The sequence below is a fragment of the Ruditapes philippinarum genome, unplaced genomic scaffold (genome assembly GCF_026571515.1).
Source record: "Ruditapes philippinarum isolate M1 unplaced genomic scaffold, ASM2657151v2 ctg4124_1_1_1_1, whole genome shotgun sequence".
Taxonomy (NCBI): domain Eukaryota; kingdom Metazoa; phylum Mollusca; class Bivalvia; order Venerida; family Veneridae; genus Ruditapes; species Ruditapes philippinarum.
The window spans coordinates 7,982-25,308 of NW_026860450.1; the positions used below are offsets into that span (position 1 = coordinate 7,982).

A 17,327-nucleotide genomic window follows, 5' to 3' on the forward strand; every position below is an offset into this window, starting at 1 on the left:
GGTAGTTTTAAAGTTATTGCGAAAATGCTATTGGTGTCGTTAAAAAGTTGTTAAGTGTAGACCCATTATCATTTCAAAAATACTATACAATTTATGAACTAAGTTCTTTATTCATTTATTTAACTATAGGATTTAGCAAATCACATGTAAATTGAATGATTTTCAGTTTTTTTAAATTTCAACTGTTACTTTATATTTATGACTGTAATCACCAGTCACTTGTGGCATAAGCCAAATTTTCACTGTTTTATATTGTGTATAAGATTATCTAGTTGTTCTTGTAGCTGTGAACATAAATCTCGTATCTTGTCTGATGGTATACTCTCTGTTATAGGATCTGTATGTTGTTGCTAAAAATATTGAAAACGACATGTTGTTAAACAAGTGAATAGTTAATATAAAATATTGACTTACAAGTCCCAAAGACACAATCTGGGTGTTCAAATATGATCACATTGTCACAATGATGATACACTAAATATATCACCATGCAGAATTTATTTCATAACAGTTGTTAAATTCATTAAATTACTTCCTTTGAGAAGGTAACCAGACAGATTAACAGATAAAATGCTCACAACAGAACATTTGTTGATTGTTTTCAAAAGTACACAACAATTATGTAAGGGCAAAACAATTGCGGACAGCAAAATTAAGTTATCTATTTGTTCCCTGTCCTCTTGTCTCCATCACAGTTCACACCAGACATACACTACCAGGTTATTCCTTTGACATTGTTTATCCAAAATATTTCTTTTTTTGTCACCCAATTTAAAAAAAAAATACTATCACTCTTCATTTTGTTTTCTATGAAATATACCTAATAATGTTCGGTTAAAGACAAACAATTACCCCCAGTATCTACTTAGCCTGTACAAATCTAGGACAACCAGAGGCAAATAATGCCAGGTTCCCTTTTCATTAAAGAACAAAAACCTCTCACACTGAGAAAACACCTTTTATCATTAATTTTGCTGATGACATCAACTGTAGAGACTGCGTGGAAGTTTTAGCCACACTGCTAGCTGAGACGTAGCCTATAAAAACAAAGTAGCATACCTAACACTTTAACAGCAATTAACGTTTCCATTTTGTTAATATAACCTTTGATATCAATGTAAATTAAGCAATGAGGAAATACTAAAGGGTATTGGTAAATGTAACGCAGCATAATTTGAAAACTTGATGTGAAAAAAAAAACAACATCAAACGACCAAGAAGTAGATAAATGAAGCCCTCAATACAACCTGTTACCTCTCTTTAACTATTTTATTTATGAATAGATACACATATCTATGCTAAATGGTCTGGTATTTTGCCAACAGTTAGTTAGAAGGTAGTTTCAAAGTGAAAGAAAATAGTAAGAGAAAGCAGAACAAATTATTTGGCTTTGTTGTAAATCATTTCTTTCTCAGAAGGTTGAACAGGCCAACCAAACCAAGCTTGCAACATTTTCAAATTTGTCGATCCTTAGGGATTCAGTTTTTCTCTATTTTGTAAAGATGTGAAATTTTAAAAAAACTAGCAAGGAATGGACAGAGCCTGTCACATTGTGACATACTATATGTTTATGTCTGCCACAAATTTATAATTATGTCATAATCAGACAGTTCTAATCTGTTTAGAACATCAATAGACATGATCATTAACTTAGGTACTTTTCAATATATAATTTAGCTTTGCTTGAAATATTTCTATTTTACGTTGATGGCTATTTAATTTAGTATGCAATATTTAATTATTTGAACGTTCAGTCGGCCATTTAGAATTCTTAATCCACTGGCTCTGTGTTTAACAAGGAAATTCGATGAATTTATATCCCACGCCAAGAACTGGTTATTACTAACATAACAACTGGAGGCATAAGGTTTCATTTATATATTTATCATGGCATAAAGAGAAATATCCTTTGTACAAAATTCAGAGCAATAACAGAGGCCATAACTCCGTATTAAATAGTATTATCTGGACATGCGAATGAGATGCAATTGCTTTTTTGTATTGATGGTACCAATAAAGATTTGTTGAAATCAATCCAGCAGTTGCAAAGAAATAGCAATATTGCTCTATTTACATATTTCATAACTAATCAAGGGCCATAGCTCTGTGTTTATGGGGTGTGACCTGAACAAGGAAACGATATGCGGATCTCGTCTTGGTATTAATGGTTTCCATAAAGTTTTATTGAATTTAAACCCATAAATGAGAAATATTGCAGAAACGTTTATTGCTCTACATGCATACTTCATAACTAATCAAGGGCCATTACTCCTGTGTTGGAGGGTCTGACCGGAGGATCTCGTCTTGGTATAGAAGATTCGTATAAAATTTGGTTGAATTACTGCAGTAGATGCAGAGAAAATGCACGGAAACGATTATTGCTCTATATGCATACTGCATAACTAATCAAGGGCCATAACCCTGTGTTGAAGGGTCTGACGGTATGTGCATCTCGTCTTGGTATTGATGGTTCCCATAAAGTTTCGTTTAATTCCAGCCAGTAGTTGCAGAGAAATAGCACGGAAACTATTATTTGTATATATGCATACAGTATACCTAATCAAGGGACATAACTCTGTGTTAAAGGGTCTAACCGAAGCAATACGATGATATGTGCATCTCATCTTGGTATTGATTGTTCTCCTAGTTTCGTTGACTTCCAGCCAGTAGTTTCTGAGACGAAATTTGGACGGACGGATGGACGTACTTACGAAATGGTACTTATGTGACTTTTCCTTTGATCTTTTTAGCCATTTCTAGTCACACAAGGCCTAAAAAAGACCTCTCCGATCCTATTTCGAAAGAATCATAATATGTGTTTATTGGCTGAATAATGCCAAATACAATAATTGAAATTGCACCTGATATTTTTAAAGTCTAATAAAATCAAAACTACGCGGTAAAAGTATTTTATAAGATCAACCAATTTACTTTTGAAAAGATTTAGGCAAACTTGAAAACATTCTCTCATTCTGGTAAATTTGGAGATTTTTTGAATGAGGTTCACCAAGTAGGAAAATGGTCAAACAAGTGTTAAAAATGGGCCTGGTAGAGTAATATTTGTATATTTACTTCACACATTTTTGAGAAGAAACAATCATTTTGCTTGTGTGATTTGTTAGCTGAATGCTATTATTTGTTTCTTCACAATAGTCAGTAGTAAAACAATTTTCATGAGGATGATACCATGAATGTTTTAAAGTTTCCTCATTTCTGAAAAAGACCCCTTCAAAAAAGTGTCCATAATATGAAAACCGTACGGCAAATTTGTCAGTTGTTTTTTAAACCATACATCTGACCCATGTTGTCTATTTTTCAGTTCCTTAAAGTGCCCATTTAAAAGGTGGTCATACCTTAATTCTTAATTTTTCAGACAGTTCAGGTATACATTCATGGAAGTAATCAATGTCTATAGTTTCACAAAATAAGTTACCATCTAGGCCTTTCCGAATGTATGTTCTTAAACTTCTTTCTCATTCTATCCAACAATGTATCTTGTTTTTTCTTTCTTTTTAGTAAGATCTTTTGACCAATTACTAGTTTCACTATGATTTAATTGGCAGTTAAAACATTGAATTTGTTATTTCATGCCAAGTGTGTTTAAAAAGAAATAAACTTCATTATTTCAAACAATATAAATACTGTCATAATTTAAGTACATAGTACAAATATATAGAGGACGTTAATAAGCTTAATAGCTTTTTGCCTATACGCCGAATACGCAGGTGCGTACTATTCATTTTGGAAAATCATTTCAATGCGAAAAATGGCTTTAAAAAAAGTGCCATCGGGCCTGCGGTCAACTTACGTAATGTATAAAAATACCATATTTATTGTATTTGATTATAACATGGCCTTACAAATAGAAAGACCCTGATAATAATGTACTAGATTCTATTTTAACTTAGTTATATAACATTATTCATTTGTTTTAAATGTAGATATAGGTACCTCTTTCCGTTTTTAAAAGTGATCAACTTTTGTATTAAATTCGCCTGACATGTAGCTTGAATACCAGCTCTTTCCGTAAAATATTACGAAATAATACATTAGCTTTTGAAAAAGTTGCATTTCTTTTTAATTTTATGAATGAAAGAAAATAATGCAAACATTTTGATAATATCGACATGTCATAGATATCACAAACATGTAAGACAATACGTCGAAACAAAATTTCTTAAATGTGTGGTATTATAAATGTGATATCTTTAAATGACTTAAGTTTTATTTTGAGCGGAATAGGGCACGTTCTTAATATTGATTTTACTGAATAATCAAACAAAATATGTGTACAAGTTCACATGAGACGTACAAGTTCGATATGTCGTATCAAGTGAGCGTCTGAAAATCAGTCTGTTGCAAATTGTTTCAACATTGAATTTTGGAAGGATTTTTTTTTTCTTGCAAACATCATTGAAGTGAAATGACATTTTTTAACAATTTGAAAAAATAGAGTAAATTTTAAAAATGGTAAAATCCAAAAATTACATTGCTAGAACGTTTACCAAATATTGACTTGTGCGATTTCTTAAATATCTGCCAATTTTATAGTGGATGCAACATGATCCTGACCTCCCCTTTGGCTGAATATATAACGTATTTTACAGAGCTTGATTAAACAAGATATGTTTGTAAAACATGTATGCCCCCTATCAGCAGCCAATTAGTCATGTGATAAGGTTATTATGCATGACTTCTGACCCAGTGATCAAACAATTAATAAGGGTTATAAAGTATCTACTGGTCATGACCTTGACCTTTGACCTCTTGACCCAAAACTCAATAGGGGTCATCTGCTGGTCACGACCAATCATCATACAAAGTTTGAAGTTCCTAGGCCTAGGCGTTTTTAGTAAATTGATCAGAAACCGTTTTTACCTACAAGGTCAATGTGACCTTGACCTTTGACCCCTTGACCCCAAAATCAATAGGGGTCATCTGCTGGTCATGACCAATCACCATGCCTAGGTTGAAGTTCCTAGGCCTAAGGGTTCTCTTATTATTGATCGGAAACCGTTTTAACATACAAGGTCAATGTGACCTTGACCTTTGACCCCAAAATCAATAGGGGTCATCTGCTGGTCATGACCAATCACCATGCCAAGTTTGAAGTTCCTAGGCCGAAGCGTTCTTTAGTTATTGATCAGAAACCGTTTTTACTTACAAGGTCAGTGTGACCTTGACCTTGGACCCCTTAATCCCAAAATCAATCGGAGTAATCTGCTGGTCATGACAAATCACCATACCAAGTTTGAAGTTCCTAGGCCGAAGTGTTCTTGAGTTATTGATCAGAAACCGTTTTTACTTAAAAGGTCAATGTGACCTTGACCTTTGACCCCTTCACCTAAAACTCAATAGGGGTCATCTGCTGGTCATGACCAATCATCACACAAAGGTTGAAGTTCCTAGGCCTAAGCGTTTTTAGTTAATTGATCGGAAACCGTTTTTACCTACAAGGTCAATGTGACCTTGACCTTTGACCCCTTGACCCCAAAATCAATAGGTCATCTGCTGGTCACGACCAATCACCATACCAAGTTTGAAGTTCCTAGGCATAAGGGTTCTTAAGTTATTGATCGGAAAGCATTTTTACCTACAAGGTCAATGTGACCTTGCCCTTTAACCCCTTAACCCCAAAATCAATAGGGGTCATCTGCTGGTCATGACCAATCACCATACCAAGTTTGAAGTTCCTAGGCCTAAGGGTTCTTTAGTTATTGATCGGAAACCGTTTTTACCTAAGAGGTCAATGTGACCTTGACCTTTGACCCCTTGACCCCAAAATCCATAGGGGTCATCTACTGGTCATGACCAATCACCATCTCAAGTTTGAAGTCCCTAGGCCTAAGGGTTCTTTCATTATTGATAGGAAACCGTTTTTACCTACAAGGTCAATGTGACCTTGACCTTTGACCCCTTAACCCCAAAATCAATAGGGGTCATCTGATTGGTCATAACCAATCACCATACCAAGTTTGAAGTTCCTAGGCCTTACGGTTCTTTAGTTATTGATTGGAAACCGTTTTTACCTACAAGGTCAATGTGACCTTGACTTTTGACCCCTTGACCCCAAAATCAATAGGGGTCATCTACTGATCATGACCAATCACCATACCAAGTTTGAAGTTCCTAGGCCTTAAGGTTCTTTAGTTATTGATCGGAAACCGTTTTTGCTTTCAAGGTCAATGTGACCTTGACCTTTGACCCCTTAACCCCAAAATCAATAGGGGTCATCTACTGATCATGACCAATCACCATACCAAGTTTGAAGTTCCTAGGCCTTAAGGTTCTTTAGTTATTGATCGGAAACCGTTTTTGCTTACAAGGTCAATGTGACCTTGACCTTTGACCCCTTGACCCCAAAATCAATAGGGGTCATCTACTGATCATGACCAATCTTCATACCAAGTTTGAAGTTCCTAGGCCTTAAGGTTCTTTAGTTATTGATCGGAAACCGTTTTTGCTTTCAAGGTCAATGTGACCTTGACCTTTGACCCCTTGACCCCAAAATCCATAGGGGTCATCTACTGGTCATGACCAATCACCATACCAAGTTTGAAGTTCCTAGGCCTTAAGGTTCTTTAGGTATTGATCGGAAACCGTTTTTGCTTTCAAGGTCAATGTGACCTTGACCTTTGACCCCTTGACCCCAAAATCAATAGGGGTCATCTACTGGTCATGACCAATCACCATACCAAGTTTGAAGTTCCTAGGCCTAAGGGTTCTTTAGTTATCACTCGGAAACCATTTGGTCTACGGACCGACGGACCGACAAGTGCAAAGCAATATACCCCCTTTTCTTCGAAATGGGGGCATAATAAATGAAGTATTAACATTTATTCAAATGCGAGTAACTAACACGGTGCTGGTGTCATAGGCAATGCGAAGAGCCTTCCCAAATGTAATCGAGTCAACACAACCATTCAATAAGTGTCGAAATAATGGAGTTATGCCAATTAATATCCATGCATATACTAAAACAGAATCTCAAAATGCATTGAGAAATAAGCATCCAAGTAGAAGCGTACTACGTCGCAATATATCTTTAAAATGTGCTATTTTTAAAAACTTATACATAACTAATTAGATGAATTTCAAGAGCGAATTTCAATGTTATATTAAATTATTTCCATGATGTAGATTGTTTTTTGTTGTTTTTTTTTTTTCAAAAAGAGTGTCTTTAATCTAGATTATTTGATTTGTTTTTCGGTCATTGGGTACTATGCTTCCTAACTTTTCGTTTTGATTTGAATATTAAACTGTTAAATCGCGTAGAATTGCTTGGGCGAAATTTATGGCGAACGAAAAATCCAAAACAATGAGAAAGATGTTCTTCTTGGCATAACATTCTCCGATCATTGAACAAAACAAAAACAAGCTTTTAAATCGGGTAGTTTAAAAAACTGTTATTACCTTTTTCAGCTTTGTTTTTGTCAAGAGCTCTACAACGGTAGTATTGAGGACTCTCATTTAAATGAGAAAGAGCAAACCAGCATTTACTACCTCCCTGGGTGTAATTAGTCTTTCATAAGATTGCTTTTTTAGGATTTAAGCCACATCTTTGTGATATTAAATGCGTGTGAAATTGTATTATCGAATCATCATTAAAAGATTAAATCCGTGCGTGTACATTTGTGCGTATATTTAAAATTGCTCTAGCTACGCCCCTGAGACAGTTGTATTCATTGTTTGAATAAATTATGTTAGATCGGGTTTCTTTTTCCATACTTAAATCGGTTTATGTAACCATATTGGAAAATCAATATGTAGATTATTAGGACAGGTACGCTTTTAAACTGACAACAATTCAATTAAAAATATCTGACTATCGCAAGTATCGATCACTAGGTATGATTATTAAGTGAACTGTGAGAATTCGGTTGTTTATTTTTATCATTATAAACATTTTAATCATTTGGATGATGTTTGTGTACAACTAGAGGGTATCTTGTAACGAGTTTATCGTTTATATTCAGAATATAAGCAGTAAGCACAACAACTAGGAATGTAAGACAGTGAAATGATCAGTTTGCAAATACAAACTCAAAATAGATTCTGTCTCTTGTGTAGTACTTTCAAAAGTGAACTAAATTTTATGCTGTGATCTGTTTTCAAATATGGAGGAGTTTTGTAGTGATGTTATTGAAAAGGTCTAGATAGATAGATAGATAGATATTTATTCATGTATACATAAAACAAACACTTTAGCATTTTATATAAAACTGATGACACAATTGTAATAAAATATTTCGGAAGTTTGTCAAGCATAAATATCACAGACGGCTCATTAAATAATAAAATATTATAACTAAAAACAAAATCTAAAACTCTTTCTTTCCTATGACTAGATATCAATTTACTAGTTTAATAAAATGTAAGGACGTAAATGGAAACATGTATAGAGTAGTGTGCAATAACCTCGGATTGCCCATGAAAGCCCGAAGGCTTATTTCCAATGGGGTCCTTGGATATATACTTACTATAATATACAATATAAAACACAAAAACATTGAAAAATACAAAACGTTGGAAACAGGAAGATGTCATTTACGTAAAATATCAAACTTTAGTAGTATTTCCATTAACTTTGCTAAAAAGAAAACAATAAAAATGAGATCAATATCTAGTCATACTAGTGGATTTAATTATGATTTACTAACCTAACTGTTCTAGTAAATGGGCCTTCACAGAGCTTTTGAAATTTCCTATCTTATTAATTTTTTTGATGTATGTTGGCAAGGAATTCCAATCATTAATTGCTTTTTGAAAAAAAGTTACATTATCTTTCCCATAACTTCTTGGGACCCTAAAATTGTACTGATTCGACCGAGTTGAATAAGAATGAATGTCTCGAACAGGTATAAAATTTTCTATCATATATGAAGGACACTGGTTATTAACAATTTTAAAAACATGATTAAGACGTAATTGCTTATTTCTGTTTTCTACATTAAGTAAAGACATATTAGCAAGAATAACATTATTGACACTATCTCTAGGTCCCATACCGTGTATAAATCTAACAATTTTATTTTGACAAATTTGAAGCTTATTTTTAAAACACTTGTTCAGGCTCGGCTGTTTAAATCATGAGAAGGCAGAAGTAGAAGATGTAACAAATGGACTGGACCAATTGATAAATCGTTTTGTTGATCTTATGTCAGCAAGGTTTCCAGACTTTAACATTAAACGCGTGACACGTTGCGGAAGTATGGCTGAGAAAACAAGAATCAAAGAAAATGAACAATTAGAATATGATTATATTATTGAAATGGAATCCTGGCCAAGATGTGGTGAGCTAAAATTTCGAAGATCCTGTGAAGGATCAATGCAACCTCTTTATAAAGTATCAGCTAATGACTATGTATGTTTAAGCACTCAAATTATAACTGTTTTCCGTGACAATTTATTAAAATCAATTGAAAAAGGTTGCAAGAAATTTTTTTGTCCGTCTCTAAGACACAAACAGGTGTATTTAGGCGAAGGGAATAACAAAATAGCTTACAGGTGTCAAAGCTGTAGTATATATATGACTACTGGTTGTCTAATACTTCAGTCATCAACTAATGAGCCACAGTATCCGAAAGACAAAATGTATTTCACTTTTGCACGGAAATACATGTATCAGGCAAGCATTAATCATTCTTCATTATCCTCTACTCAAATCGAACATTATAGTGACAATATTTGTGATGTCTCTGTAGACATCCATCCCGTTTTAATTTTTGCTCCAGAACGAGTGTTGGAACATTATTCGGAGAAAAGAGATGTTTTATCAAAAATGGAAAGCAATTGCTATCTTTTTCCAAACAATACAAACACTAGCCCAAGCTGTGACGGGAGGACTGGGTGCTGGAGAATATCTCACTATGACATAGAAGTACAGATGCTGCAACAAACATGTCAGCTGCATAGGAACATGTATATGATCCTAAAATTCATAAAGGAAAATTATTTAACTTCTCTGACACGCATCACGGCTTATGGCAAAAGCTTAAAGTAACATCTTATGAAATTAAAACCGCTGTACTTCATCATATTAAAAACTGTAACTTGCCTGAACCTGACCTTAGAAGGTGTCTCTTAAGCACTATAAAACATTTATCTTTATGTTTTCAAGAGGAATCACTTCCTAATATAGGCTGTGGATTTAACATTTTCCTTCTTGAAACAAATCATGGATATGACACAGGCTAGACAGGCAGAAAGACAAGCTAGAAAATAATAGGATATATATTTGAAAGTCTTCATGAATTACTCACTACAGGTTTAAAAACAGGGAGAGCAGGAGTTTTGAGGAATTTAGAATCAATACAATTAGAAGTTAATAGAGCATTCGGCGGGTCAAAACATACAATAAAAATTAAGGAGATAGAAACTTATCATGTTCAAGCATGCAAAAACTTTTTGAGTGAATATGTTCACAAAAGAATCAGTAGAACAGCTGAGTCTCTCTTTCGTGAATTTACAATGAAGATGTATAGGTATGAAAGATTGTCTCGATTACTCAACCAAAATTCACAAATGAATATATTAAATGAGGATATGACAAGAAAGATCGAAGATGTAATAAACAACTGAAAGAATATGAAGGGTACTACACGTTCCCAATATGCTTCGGAATATTAGAAATGGACAACTACTAAGAGGATGTTATATCTAAACTTGTAAGCACAGTTCATATGTCTAAAAGTTTAAAATGGAAACAAGAACGTTTTTGTTAAACACAAATGCCCGCGGCTCAGATTCTTCAAACAACTCAGCGACCCCCAAACTCCATCCGAACTTTAAGCCAAAGGACCAACTTAGGTATTTTTCTTGTAAATATGAGACATTGGTAAAAAAACAACAACAACAAAACAACAAAGGCTGTATTCAAAAGTGTTAAAATCTATTTTTAGCACTGGTGACCTTGACCCAAATGACATCCTTTCAAATTTGAAAATTATCAGTAAAAAAATAAAGGCTAGCAAATTTGTAGAAAACTATTATTGTATTATGGGCTTTCTTGGCCATGAACACTGACCCCTTACTCAATCGAAAGAAAAAACATGCCAGTTATATTCCAACCAAATATGAAAGACATCTGTCCATCAATAAAGGCTCTATTGGCAAAAGTGAAAATATCTATTTTTTTGCACTGGTGACCTTGACTCAACTGACATCTTACTTAATCGAAAGGAAGAAGACCATGCAAGTTATCATCTTTTCAAATATGAAGTACGGCAGTGGAGAAAATAAAATCTATTGAAGAAAATGTGTAGAAATCTATTTTTGGCATCCTTGACCTTGACCAACTAACCCGTACCTCAATCAAAAAAAAAAATATCATGCAAGTTATATTCATACCAACTATGAAATACATGTGTCAATAAATAAAAGTTGTATAGGCAAAAGTGTAAAAATCTAATTTTAGCACTGTTGACCTTAACTAAGATGGCGCCAAATTCCATCCAAAGAAATAATACCATGCAAGTTATCTTTCTTCCAAATATGAAATACATCTATCAATAAATAAAGGCTATATGGCCAAGTGTAAAAACCTATTTTAAGCACTGGTTATCTTCACCCACTCACCCCTACCTCAATCAGAAGGAAGAATACCATGCAAGTGATCTTCCTATAAAATATATAAAACATCTGTCAATAAGTAAAGGCTGTATGAGCAAAAGCCTAAAAATCTTTATTTAGCACTGGTGACCATTACCGAATTGACCCCTAAGTCTATCTCAAGAAATAAAAAACAATTGTTATATTCCTATCAAATATCAGAAACATCTGTCAATAGAATAGAGTTCTAGTATGAAAATATATAAGTTTTTGACATTAATGACCTTGGCCTAAATGATCCCTAACTAAACCCAAAGGAAGTGGACCTCCCTCAGCAGTTTGTATTAAGCATGACTGACATCAACTTAAAAACAATAGCTGTCACAGGAGACAGCAAATTTCGAATAATAAAATACTGGACTCAGTTAGGAAGAAAAAAACTATGAAAGAACTAGAAATGTGCCGATAGGACACGGGTGCCCCCACCTCGCCACTGTTCTGTCAATCTTATGACTCTAGGTTTAATATTTTTTGAAAACTAAAAATCTTTTACTAAGTAAAGGGCAAGAACTTTACAAATACTGAATAAATCTACAAGCAAACCCCAAGGTGCATAAGTACACATGCTGACCAACATTCTTGTAAACTTTCAGGCCTACAAGTGAAATACTTTTTGAGCTATGTATGAACAAGTTGAAAATTGCAACTTTATACTACTTTAAGCCAAGGTCAATAACTCTAACAAAACTTTAAAAAAATCCACATGCAAAGTCCCAGGTGCATAGCTTCACAGTGATGTGAATCATTATTCCTGTAATTTAGTGATGTTGATCATTATTCTGATTCTTACTCAATCACTCAGAGAACAAATTACAACATAATGAAACGGTTTTTACTAAGTCAAGGGAAATAATTCTACAATACAAGATAAATACACAAGCGAAACCAGATGTGCAAAACTAAATATGCTGAGCAACCTTCCCGTAAGGTTAAATGACTCTAGGTCAAATCCTTTTTGAATTACATGCGACACAAGTTGAAAATTGCAAAAAAAATTTAAGTCAAGGGCAATAACTCTAAAATATTAAATAAATCCAGACGAAAATACCCAGGTTTTGTGACACAAAAGAGAACGGACGGACGGACGGATGGACGGACGGACGGGCGGACAAGGGTAAATCTAAATGCCTGCCACTTAAGTGGGGGCCCAAAAAATCAATTTTGTATTATTATGTATTAAGTGATAGTAAAAAAATAACATTTGGTAACATAAATTCCAAGTGTAAGGGGGAATAATTCTGGAAAAAGTCACGCTAGAGTTATGAAACTTGTCACACAACATGTGTGTAATAATAAGAGATATATATTGAAAGTTTGAAGTAGATAATTTAAAAAGTAAAGAAGTTATTATATTTTAAAAGGAAATCAAAAGTTCAAAGAGATATAAATCTGAAAATATTGCTCCAAGAGTTATGAGCCTTGTCACATGAAATGTAAATGATGATAAGGAATGAGTATTTTAAGTTTGAGGTAGATACCTTTAAAACTTTCCAAGCATAAACATCTATGTGTATGGGAAGAAAATTCTTTCAATATTGGTGCTAGAGCTATGAACCTTGTCACATAACATGTGGTTATTGAAAAGGAACATATATTTGACGTATGAAGTTTATCCCTTAAGAAATAAATAAGTAACAGTAAAAAATAATATTTTAAGGAAAATTCTTAGTTCAAGGGGAGATAAATCTAAAAATATTGGTGCTAGAGCTATGAACCTTGTCATATAAGATGTCGTTGGTGATAAGGAACATAATTATATTTGATTTTTGAGGTTGATACCTTAAGAAATGGAAAACGGTATAGTGAAACATATTTTACTGCACCAAATCTTTAATCTGATATCTCGACGCGGACGCCGACAACGACGCCGGGGCGAGTAGGACAGCTATACATATACTTCGTTTAGTCGAGCAATTAAGGGGCTAAATGAGCAAAAATGGTTCAATTTGTTACACCAGTGACCTTGACCTTGACCCCAGGGACACCTTACTCCATAAAAAGTTAGAGTACAATGGCCGAACGATTTTATTGCCTGTCCTATTTCGTCAAATTTTTCATTGAATTATGCTTGTTTCTCGCTTCCTGTCTTTGAAATCATACAAATGTGATATTTGAAAGTGAAAAGTAGGAAGAAGTATTAAATTTAATGAATCCAGATTGCTTCCTATACATTCTCATCTTAATAGTATTCTGCTTGATAACACACGTGTACATCAGCGTAAAGGTATTTAAAATACAAGAATAAAATACAAACATGTACATTATATAGAATTTATTTCACCAGCAAAATATATGTTTCAATTACATAAATAAAATTGTCAATTATTTTGGAAATAAAGTCAGGTTTTTTTTTGTTTTTGATGTTTTATTTTTGTATTTCAGACGCAGAAAAGTTGCCTGTAAGCATTAAGCATTTGACAGTAAGCATTTGACAGTAAGCAGTTGACCCTTGACAGTAGGCAGTTGACAGTAAACAGTAGGCTGTCGTTTATGGGGAATTCCGTAATTCGTAACCATTTTTCGTTGATAATGAAAAAATTTAATAAAAAGGTTATTATTTCGTTTTTTTGTAAAATGTGGTATACATTTTCACTCATCATGATAAAATGCCACATATTTTCACTCGCCTCCAGGCTCGTGGAAATATGTGGCATTTTATCATGTTGAGTGAAGCTATATTCCAAATTTCACTCACACGAAAAATTATCCTGCTATTACTAATAGAAAAAAGGAGGCGTAAGGCTTTATTCATATATTTATCATGGCATTTACAGATATATCCTTTGTACATGATGAAAAAATCACAGCAATAACAGAGGACATAACGCCGTGTTAAATACAGTATAATGGAACGCCATAGCTGCCTCATCTTGTTACATTTCGTTTTATTTTTCCCTAAAAGCGTCATATTATGTATAATAGAAGTGTTAGCTTGCCAACATTTTATGGGAGCCTGTCTTAACGAAGTCTTATTATGTCAAATATTAATTTTATCTTGTCAAAACGCAGTGCTGACTTGTCTAAACACTGTCTTATTATTTCAAAACGCCATGTTATCCTGTGCAAATCTGGTGTTAACATGCCGAATGGAAGTCATAATATGTCTAACATGCATGCCATCTTTTCTAATTAAGATTTCATTATTTCTGAACAAAGAGTGTTTAAATGTGGTGTTGAATTGTCTTGAAATTGTCTTATCATGTGAAACAGTAGTGTTATCTTGTCGGAAGTTGGTGTCATCTTGTCCAAATATGATCCTGGTATGTTATGACACTGCTGTATTTTGTTATACTGTCGTTTTGTCTTGTCCAAATGTGATATTCACTTGTCTTAACACTGTCACATTTTGACAGACTGCCATGTCATTGTGTTCAAAATCGGTGTTATCTTGCTTAAAAAATGTCTTTTATGTCAAAATAGCATGCTGTCTTGTCCAACTGTGGTTGGTAATTTGTCTAGAAATTGTCTTAACATGTGAAACAGTTGTGTTACGGTATCTTGTTGGAACTTGGTGTCAACTTGTCAAACTCAAGTCTTATCATGTCGGCTAGTAGTAATATCTTGTACAACCGTTATATTGACCTGGCTGAGTGCTGTCTTGTTTTGTCAAACAGTTTTGTTGCTTTGTATGAGGTGGCATTATTCTTTCTTATTGTGCCAAAACATCATGCTGTCTTGTCTAAAACTGTTGCTATCCTGTCTAAAAATACCATTATTATGTGAAATACTAATGTTGACTTGCCAATAAATTTTGTTTGTTTGTGTGAACGTTATTTTATTGGCAAGTCATTATGTCAAACAGTATTTTGACTTGTCGAAAGATGGTATTGACACGCCTAAACACTGCCTTATTTTCTCAGATCGCCAATCTATTTTATCCAAACTTTATGTTAACTGGCCTAAACAACGTATCATTATGTGAAATAATGATGGTATCTTTACAAATTATGGTTATGAACTGTTAAAATGCTATTTTAATTTGTCAAACTGTCATGCTATTATGTCCAAATGCAGATTCAACTTGTCTATCTTCGTATTATCATTTCAAATAGTAATATAATCTTGTAGAAACGTGGTGATGACTTGTCTAAAATTACTATCTTTTTGTCAAAGTGTCATTTTATTTTGTCAACGTTCGGAGTTATTTTTACTAAACATCGTCCTTTTATGGCGAAGTATTTTTTTCCCTTTTCAAATGTGGTGTTTATTTGTTGAAACACAGTATCATTATGTGATACAGTGGCTTTGACTTGCCAGTTTATAACGTTAACATGTCTAAATGCCGTCTCATTATGTCAGATAATCATGTTATCCTGTCCAGATGCGATGTTGTCAAAATTTAATTAAAATAATTATAACACTTCTGTTATACATTATAAGAAATAGTTTAGACAAGTCATTACCACATTTCGACAAGATAACGCAATTTTTTTTACTTTATAAGACTGAGTTTTACCAGTCAAAACTACTTTTTGACTAAATAGCATACAGTTTATCATAATAAGGCATGATTTAGCCCAGTCAACACCCAATTTCCGCAAGATAATTCGAACATTTGATATAAAAATACAATTCAGTAGTGTACGTTGGCAATTTAGTACAGTTGTTTGACACAATAAGACAATGTTTAGGCATTTAAACACCGTATTTTGGCAAAATAACATGACAGTTTGATAAAATAAAGCTGTCCTTTTACAGGTCAACACCAAATTTCGACAAGAGAACAATATTGTTTCAAATGATCAGACAGTCTTTTGAGAAAAAAAACAGCTCCACAATTTGACCAAATAGCGCGACTAGTTGACATAATATGAAACATTTCAGACAAGCCAAAACGACATTTTGACATGATAACACTACTGTTTGAAATAATTTAACAAGTCCACATCAAATTTTAAAGAGATAAGACTACTATTATGTATAATAAGGCAATGTTTAGACAAGTTGACAAACTACAATGGCATTACAACGCTTATATTTGACATAATAAGACGCTTTCTGGGCAAGATAAAAGGAAGTGTAATAACATGAGGCAGCTATGGCGTTCAATACAGTATTATCTGGACATGCGAATGAGATGCAAATTGCTTTTTTGTATTGATGGTACCAATAAAGATTTGTTGAAATCAATCCAGCTTTTGCAAAGAAATAGCAATATTACTCTAAATCAATTCTACATAACTAATCAAGGGCCATAACTCTGTGTTAAAGGGTCTGACCTGAACAAGGCAACGATATGCGGATCTCGTCTTGGTATTAATGGATTCAATGAAGTGTAATTGAATTAAAGCCAATAGATGAAGATAAATAGCGCAGAAACGATTATTGCTCTATATAGATACTGCATCACTTATCAAGGGCCACAACTCTGTGTTGAAGGATCTGACCGGAGCAACTCGTCTTGGAATAGAAGGTTCCAATAAAATTCGTTGAATTCCTGCCATTAGTTGCAGACAAAAAGCACTGAAATGATTATTGCTCTACATACATACTGCCTAACCAATTCATGGCAATAACTCTGCGTCAAGGGTCGGACAGGAACAAGGCGATGATATGCACATCTCTTGGTATTGCTGATTCCCATAAAGTTTCGTTGAATTCCTGCAAATGGTTGCAGAGGATTAGCTCGTAAACGATTATTGCTCTATTTGCATACTGCAGAACTAATCAAGGGCCATAATTATGTAATGGAGGGTCTGACCAGAGCAAGGCAGCAA

The 17,327-nt window shown here is 33.8% G+C and overlaps 1 protein-coding gene across 1 annotated transcript in view; it reads right to left on the reverse strand.

Moving 5' to 3' along the window:
* Positions 1–222: 222 nt before the first annotated feature.
* The window catches only part of LOC132760102 (tetratricopeptide repeat protein 27-like), a 58,858-nt gene continuing 41,753 nt past the window's right edge, over positions 223–17,327 (reverse strand). The window contains exon 17 of the mRNA XM_060752000.1: positions 223–350. The gene's annotated coding sequence lies outside the window, so the exon portion shown is untranslated. The remainder of the gene's footprint in view (positions 351–17,327) is intronic.